The following is a 9,193-nucleotide window of genomic DNA, read 5'->3' as shown; positions in this document are numbered from 1 at the left end:
TTTAAGATGATAAAGTGTGTTATATCATGGAAATACTTCATTTATATTTGTTTCCAAAATTCATTAAGATTATGAGCTTACAATATTCCATTAAGTTCAATGACTGTATACCTTTTATAACTTGTAGCAGGATAAAACATTAATAATAAACTATTTCACTGATTCTTTTTTTTTTTTTTTTTGCAGTACTGGGTATTGAACTCAGGACCTTACACTTGCCAGGCAAGTGCTTATCCTGTTGAGCTATTTTCCCAGCTCTGATTCATATTATTTCTGTCTCTCCCAATATGCAATGATTTTGTAGTTTCATAGCGAGGCATGCTATTCTCACTAAAATCTTCTTGGTTTTATTGTTTTATAATCATGTAATTAATTTAGAGGCATGACATTATGTGTTTAATATAGGACTGAACTGTAAATTCAATACCCTAAGTCTTATTGTGATAAGGTACCTTATTGTTATAAGGTTATAAGGTATTATAGTAGCAGAACAATGTATCAGTAGGAGTGCATTATGAGTCTTAACAGTGAGCCCTTCCCAGAAACACTTTTCTGTTTTGCATCCAACTATATAAAATAATATCTAACACAAAATAATTGTTGACTGTACATTTGATGAATGTGTAAATGAATTATGAACTGGTAAAAATATTTATTTCTTAAGGGCATCTGTCAATTTTTCAAATTTTAAATAAATAAATAAATAAATAAATAAATAAATAAAATTTTCAAATTTTGCAGTGGAATTTTCTAAATATAAATACTATGGTTAATTTCACAATACTATGTCCCAGTAGCATTTTAGAATGAAAGTCCTTAAAGGATACCTGTTTTCTCAGTTCAAAATTTCTTTTTATAATAATCCTGACAGTCATCTTTTTTTTCTGCTGAAACCTAAAGGAAGAGCTCACTGTTCATAAAACAACCCCTTTTTCTTGATGAAGTGGTCTTTCTTACGATGAAAATTTATCTCATTGCTTTCCTAGTGTGTAAAATTTAAGCCATCCCTGGCCAATTTCTAAGTAAATAAAAGCACTGTGAGCACAACCCCCAAGGATAAATTGACAATCCTGAATGTATAAAAATAATTAGTATCTCGTTGCTTCTGCTCTGTCCACATCACCTTCCTCTAACCACAGCAGAGGTCAGGTGAGTTACTTATGCTTTGGAGAGGGCGCTCAGTACTTGCACTGCCTCAGTACTTTTCTTCCTGCCCTTGGATGCAGGAGGAAAACATGAAGATATCAAAGTTATCCTCGATGTGTCGGAAATAAGGATCATAATTGGCCAAAGGCATGGGCTTTGCCCTGAACCATTTAGTCCAAAAGACAGACATGCACAAAATAACAGCTTTGTATTTTTCAAGACCAACTTTTAAAAGGAATATTCTAGCATCTATTAACAAAATGAGTGGAAAAATGTAAGATTTAATTTTAATTGCAGGAATATGAAAATATTATGAATTGTAGGAATTGCTGAAGGTACAAATACAAAGAGAGCAGTGACATTGATTAAAATAGACATTCTTTTCATTATCCAGTTAATAAATTCCATGTATTTTTATCACTTCCATCCAATGGAAACTTCTTGCATGATTGGCTTTTGGCTTTCATTTCCTTCCCATTTCTTGAAACATTTCTTTCATTTGGACTCCCATGTCATATTATTTTTATCCTTCTCATTTTTTAAAATAACAGGCAGGATTCCCAACTCCCCATTTCTTAGACAAAGAAATTGTCTCCCTAAAGAAGTCACATAGCTGATTCCAGCTCCCTCACATGTTCATGTATTTTCACAGTATCAGTAGCATTTTTTGAGATTATCTTCCTTTTCTAGAGTTGTCAAATACCAAGGTTCCCGAATAATTTTAGTCATTTTGATAAAATGCAAAGACCACATGCTAATTTCTATGAGGCTCTTCAACATGTCTTAAGGAGTGAGGCACACTTCATGAGGTAAGAATTACACAGGACTCCTAAACCTACTTCTTTTTGCATTGCACAATTTGCTTCATTCTCAACATTTAGAGGGAAGATTCTTCTCCACCCTCCAGAATATGATACACATTTGTTCAGAATTTTTCATATGTACATAGCATGGTGGTGTCAACATTTACTATGGCTTCAAAGAATGTCTAAGTTGAAGCTTCCCATGATTTTCCATGATTTACTCATAGTAGTCTTAGTCATGCATAATGAAGATGCTGTAAATGATTGAAGACAAATCAGCTTTACTTGTGGGAGCAGATGAAGTTACAACGTCATGGAAATCCATTGTTTACATTTATGTGTCTCATCTTTATCACACTCTATTTCACTGAATGTATTTCCTAATCTTCCCTAATTCAACTCGATGAATTGTTTGCTATTCAGTAGCTAAGAATCAAAAAAGGCTTAAAAATTTTTTTGGGTTTAATGTTCATTCATAAGGCTTATATCTATTCAAATGATTGATGGAAGGTGATGGGGTTAGACTGGGCACTTTCCGTAAAATAAAAAACAACAACAAAAGGAAATAACTAAAAGTTATTGTTGAGGGACTCAATTAACTATTTAGTTCATGGTTATAAAAATCAAAATCCTTGCCAGTGTCAGGCTTGTTTGTATGTACGATTCTATGAGCAACATCAACTTGACAAATTCTATAGGTACACCTTCAGCAGAATAACCTACATATTTTCTCTATCTCTGCTCATGACAAACTAATTTCCTCTTTTAGGCAATTTGAAATTTAATTTTTACTAATACATTGTAAGCTTGTGTAATTTTCAGAGCGTTTTTAAACAATTGGTGTAAGTAATGTTTTCTAAAAAGTGAAATTCATGAAATATTTTAATCAATAAATTAGAAACAAGGTATGCTTCACTCTTAAACAAGAAACTAATATTTTATGTATTTTTTTGTTTAATTTAATTTTATCTTGAAATGTAAAGGCAAAAGCAAGAACAAAAATTAGAAACAAAGAGAGAAATAGAACAACATACAACAATACATATGTTACAGATTTTCAAACCAAGAATAGCTGATTAACAATGGTTGATATATTATCTATTTTTATCATCAAATCTGTTGCTCAGATTAGCAGACATAGTTATGTAAGATTGGACATATGGTTGCATATTACCGCTTGCTTTCAGGAAATGAAACTAACATTTAAAAAATCTAGTCAGATTTTAATGTTGTCAGATATGAGAAACCTATTTCCCATTTTTTTCTCATAAAGCAAATAGGGGATGGTTACTTTTTTCTTTTATTTTAAACCTCATAGTAATAAATTTATATATATATCTATATATATATATATAAAATATGAGAGCTCATGTGTGTGTGTGTGTGTGTGTGTGTGTGTGTGTGTGTTCTTTTAGCACGCTGCTTGGTCATGAACTAATCAATGAATTGGGTGTACTAAACTATAATTTCCAATATCAAAGATCTGTTTTAATACTTTTCATAGATTTCCTAAGAAATAAAAGTAGCATAACTCCAGAATAATAGGAATTATTGCCAGAGAGCTCTTGAGGCTGACTGTACTGTTGTTTCTGGAAATTGATGATTGTTGTGGAGCCAAATAGAATTGGGCTTCATGAACGCCTCCGCAGTGCATCGTGAAGGGGAAGTGGAGCCAATCTACGGTTTATGTGATCAAGCTAGACAACTAATCTAGAAAATGCAGGTTTTTTAGTTTCTCATTTAGCTTGACTGTTTCCACTGATCCCGTGTAAAGGAGCAGTGTGAAATCTGCACTTCATTTTGGGCTACAGAGAAAGCCTCGAGAAAAATGTAGGGGAGTTATTGTACTGTGAGTTTTTAATCTTTTAAGTTTTCCACTGAAACTTGTTTCATTAAAATGGGAGAAACCTGTCAGAGAACTGCCTCTGTAGTTTGTATTATTCTCCGAGATTTGGTGATCTGCTTTATGTATAAAACTCTCCCCCTTGATGGTTTATTGTGCTTTCCAAGCCATGAGATTTTCTGGCTATGTTTTGAATTTGTGATGACATTGTTTTGGTTTAATTTGACATCTAATGTATGTTTTAGATTAGTTTGATTCTCATTTAAAGTAATATTTAATAATAGCCTGAGAATTTGAAACTTTTTCCAACACTCATATGTAGAATAGTTACTAGAGATGCCAATTTATGCCACAAAAATGCTATTTATGCCTTCAGTATCTGCTAATTTGTTCTCTAAAAAGTGAAGATTTTGACTGGAGGCAGGATCTGTCCTTTTCCTTGGTGAAAAGCTATTTTCAAATTTACCTTTGATCAAATTCACAAATACTTGTTAAAATGGATCAGTTTTTGTATGATAATATGATTCTTGGAATATAAATGTGATGTTCTATTTTGTGACATTTTCTTTTTAAGAGTGGAACATTACAGCATGGCAAATGGAATTTTTAGGCTTTTCAATTGATTTACTTTCTATTGTTTAAGATTTTTAGTTCAAACTAATTTTTCTTTTTTAGTACTTTTTTCTCCCAGGGCATGTATTCTAGGAATTTTACATACTATAAGTATATTTGTATTATTTTAAGTTTAAAAATTAATAGTAGTTTAAGCAATTCTTTTGCATCCCTTAATTCTTGAGGAGAAGGTGAGCTAGGATGTAGGGACTGATATGATATGATTAATTCAAGGTCATAGAGGGAAGCAAGGGTGGGAATTGTGTGTTCTTAATGGTGTACTCATCTTAATGAGCCTGTTCAATAGCTATGATTGATGGATTGAACTCATTAAACACTTACTGTCTATAGTCCATTGTCCCAGAACTTAGAATTTAGAGTGAAATACAGTGACCTTTACACATGCTATTTTCAATCAACTTTAAGCAGATGGATAAATAAAGATGAACAGATATGGGTTTTTTTTCCACTTAAAAGTCATAGACTAAAGTTTCCTAGGGTACTAGATACTATACTGGAGATTGGGGAAGGAAACAATTGAAGTAGAATATGATTCCTTTTCTCCAAGCAAACAGTCTGATCAAAGAGCCATATATCAACTAATTCCATGGGAGAAAGCAAGGTGACAGGAAAAGGAACTTGTAAGTACTAGGAAAGTTCCACCTACGATTGCAACATTTACATACATAATATGAAAATTCTATTCTACTCCGTAAATTTACTGGTGAGAGGGTCTAAGCCCCATATTTCCTTTCTACCTTCTGTGGGAGCTGCACAAGTAATACAAGATATTGACACATCCTAGACAATGTTATCTCCAAATAACTTTAACCATCTAAAATATAAAAATATTCTCCAAATAACATAATTAACATTAGAAGTGAAGGATGTAATGGCACGTATTTTCTGGCCCATGACTCACTCTTCATCTTAAAAAACCTCACAACTCGTGAAGCTAAAGTCTTTGTTTTATTTTGTTTCATTTTAAATAAACAAGATTAAAATTTCATATTATCAAATGTTAGGAACAGTCAGTGAACATTCGGTATTAAACTGAGTTACCTCACTAAAGACCCTAAATTCAGGGGCAGTGTTTGTAATAACCAATGTGAAATACACAATATAAAACATGAAGTACAGTGTGATGTATTTCACTGAACTAGTATTTCTGACTAGTTTAAACCATTGATTGTTAGACTTTTCTGACTTATTTTTATTGTTAAGTTCCCTGAAATTTCGGGCACTAGTATTACTTACCGCTTCTTCTTTCTGCTACATGAGAAGCTCTTCAGTGCTTTGACCTGTGGAAAAGAACTGAATTTGGTATCTTAACCTGAATTCAAACCCAGTGTTGACATTAATTGACAGTGTGACCTCAGGCATGTAAAGTTTATCCTCCCTCAATATCATTTCTTTATCTATAAAATGTGGCTGGTAGCCATTGTCTTATAGTCTTTGTTATGATTAACTATCAGATGAAAATCAAGCAGTGGAGGCTTGACCATTGTAGCTGTTAAGTTCCTCAGTGCTCAGTCTATAATGATGTTAAAATGAATACACTAGGATAGTTGGTTCAGTTATGTCATCCAACTGAAACAATTACTCATAATGTTCAAGGATAGTTTTATCACTTTCCTTTGACAAAAGGTAAATAATACATATTTGAGTGAACAAATGAGTAAGTGTATGTATAGTAACAAACTTCCTCAATAAAGGTTCATCCTTTTAGTTCTATATTAATAAGGAAAGTAATTCCAAACAAACTACAAAAATGAGTAGTTTGGATAGAATTTTCAAAGATTGCAAAATAAATAGGTTATATGTTATTTTAAACTCCTGAGATGCAGGATTCAAGAAGTGTGGATGAGTTTGTGCCCAATAAAATTGCAGACTAGCAAATGACAGTATTTTCCAGAAAAACTAATGTTCACTAATATGGAACTAAAACACAATTTTCATTTCTTTTGATGATTCTTTGAAGCCCTCAATTATCTACTTAGTCTTTACTTTTTAAAGACTGCTTAGGAATACCATGTTAATTTTTTATCTAGAATAACTACTGGAGGCCTAGTTATTTCACAGGATTATCTTGTTGTTAGATTACAAATTATAAACTCAACATAAATCCAGCAAATGTTAAGGATAGGAATCACTGTCTCAGATTTACAGATAAGGCAAAGGATTCAGGGAGGTCAATCTATGCTTCAAGAGACAGCACTAAGAAGCAAAATACATGGCCCCATTCTGCAGGCAATGCACTCACTATGACCCTCCTCTGCTTTCATCCTCAGAACAAATAAGCTGGTAAATTTTCAGTTTCTAGGAATTTGGTTCAATTAAAGACAAGCTTCTCTTAGACAATACTGCAATTATGGGAGCTCACTCAAATTGCAGTCTATTGCTATCAACTTTACAATTTAGAGCTCTTACCACAATAATGACTATATTATTCATGAGATGCTGGTTGGCTTGCTTTGTTACTTAAAGGCCAATGGTGATAACGTACTGTCCCTTATTTCACAAACAACTGTAAGATGAGAAAAAAAAATCTGTTTCAAATTCAAATCCAAATGAATGACAGAAGACTAGATTTTTATAAAGTGTGTTTAATGTTGTATTTTAGATGACATCATTCAAAGAAAACATTGTTGAAAGGAAACAGTATTACACCTAACTTCCTATGATAAGCTAATTATTTGCTGTGTGTTTAGAGTGCATTTAGAAAGAGGGCAGAGTTGGGAGGTAGCTCAGTGGCTTCACGCCTGCCTGGCAAGCGCAAGGTCCTGAGTGTCATCCCCAGTACAAAAACAAAAACAAAAACAAACAAAAAAAGAAAGAGGACAAAAATATCCATAAATCCTCAATGGACGTGGTAGATTTTCTTGTGGTCAGTCATTTAATGTCTTCTGGAAAAACACAAAATCACCATGTGGGCAAGGTTGATGTTTTGTAAACTTCAGCATCATACTCAAATGTACTAAACTACAACGAGGGTCCATGTTCCCACATTAGACAGTTCAGGCTCTTATCTCAAAGCTGAATTATAAGTAGGAATCTGCTGGATCTACTGATGGGGCAGACAACAGAGTTAAAAGGAATTTCCTGAATGAGAAAAAACAAATGGCAATTGTGTTATGATACCAAAAGCGAACAATAATTGTCTTAATAGGAGCTTTGATGCTGTGGAAGATGAAAACGTATCAGATTGCTTTGAGCATGTGAGTAAAATTTTATGAATTATGAATTAGTAATTTTCTGCAACTCAGCTGATGGAGGTGGTATTTGGATACAGAACGTTCTAAATAACAATACGGTGCTTTACACAATGCTTCAAACATAGGGAACCCTAGATAAGTATTTATGAAGCAAATGAAATAATTTGAATTTTAATTCAGTAAATTTTTATTTTCTACTAAAAATATATCTCAGACTATATTATGATGCATTCTTTTTTCCCATGGAACACATTTTGAATGTTTTAGTCCTATTTGTGGCGTAAAGTCCCATCCTGATTTGTTTTGTTTTGTTTTGTTTCTGAAGTTTTCACATGTTGAACATCTGGATGTCGTAGCATCAAAGTCAGTTGGCACAGCAAGCCCATAGACACTATTTTTGCTCTTAACCAAATGAGATGCATAATTGCCTTTTATCAAGCTTCTTCTTAACTTGGTGAGTAGAATCAGTCTCTGATCAATAAATAACAGATCATCTGTTTCATGAATCAGACCTGTCAAAGCAAAGCAGTGCCGTGTGCTGGGCTCTCTCTTCTGTGCTTGTTTAGGCCTAGTAGCATCTGGTTAATTAAAAAACAAGCTTTCTTATATTTTGACAGTTGTTTGGACATTCCATTTCAGCACTGCACAGGTTTCCTGGTTATTTAGAGGACTTATCATACCTCCCCCTTCCTTCCTTCCTCTATCTTGGAGCCAAGCTTTGTGTCTTGTGTGAAATGAAGGGGGAAAAATGAAAACATAGAAGGGTTGTATATAAATGGATACTCAGTTGCCCGTTTCACTTTCTTCTGATTGAACCTTAACTGAAAATCACTAGTTCTTCTATCTGTATGCAGTTTGTTACTTTTGAAATTATTAAGATGAATGAAGTAGTAATGACTCAAAAATCTTTTTCAAGTTCTTCCACTTTATTCCTTTGAAAATAATGACAATAAAAACAATGACAGCTAATACATATAAATGCCCTGCTCCTCACCCACTGCTTTTGACTCTCATCCTTTTGGGGGCGGGCTGAGGATCTCAGTCAGGGTATGCTCACTATGCTCAAGATGCTAGAGTCGATTACCAGCACTACAAATAAGTAAGTAAATAAATAAACATATTTAGCTTAATTTACATAGAATCTTGGGCTTATCTACATTTGAAACACAAAAACGGAAGTCAAGTTACTTACTCAAATTCAGAAATCTGCCGTCAAGACCCAGAAATTCAAGCTCTAGACTTTACACTCTAAGTTGTGCTTGCATATCCTCTGTTTGTCCTTGACCTAGGAATATTGAATTTGGGGACCTCCCCAGATAGGGACGGACCTGGCCTTGCAACCACTCAAGGGTGCGAACAAATCGTGGAAGTAGCTCACGCTCGTGCTGGACGTTGTCACAGCGGCGCGGCTGTGCGCACACCATACGAGGTGGGAGGGCACCGTGCATTGTGAGAGTGCACCAGAGTACCGAGCTCGGCACAGCCCAGGATGCCCGAAGCAAGAGGAAGATCGAGGACAACGTGGAAGGAGTTGTTGGGAGCACAAAGCAATAACCATAGAGACAAAAGACGAC

This window comes from Octodon degus, unplaced genomic scaffold (assembly GCF_000260255.1).
Source record: "Octodon degus isolate 3935 unplaced genomic scaffold, OctDeg1.0 scaffold00109, whole genome shotgun sequence".
NCBI classification, from domain to species: domain Eukaryota; kingdom Metazoa; phylum Chordata; class Mammalia; order Rodentia; family Octodontidae; genus Octodon; species Octodon degus.
The sequence above is the reverse complement of the archived record's forward strand: the minus strand, read 5'-3'. Positions refer to the sequence as shown.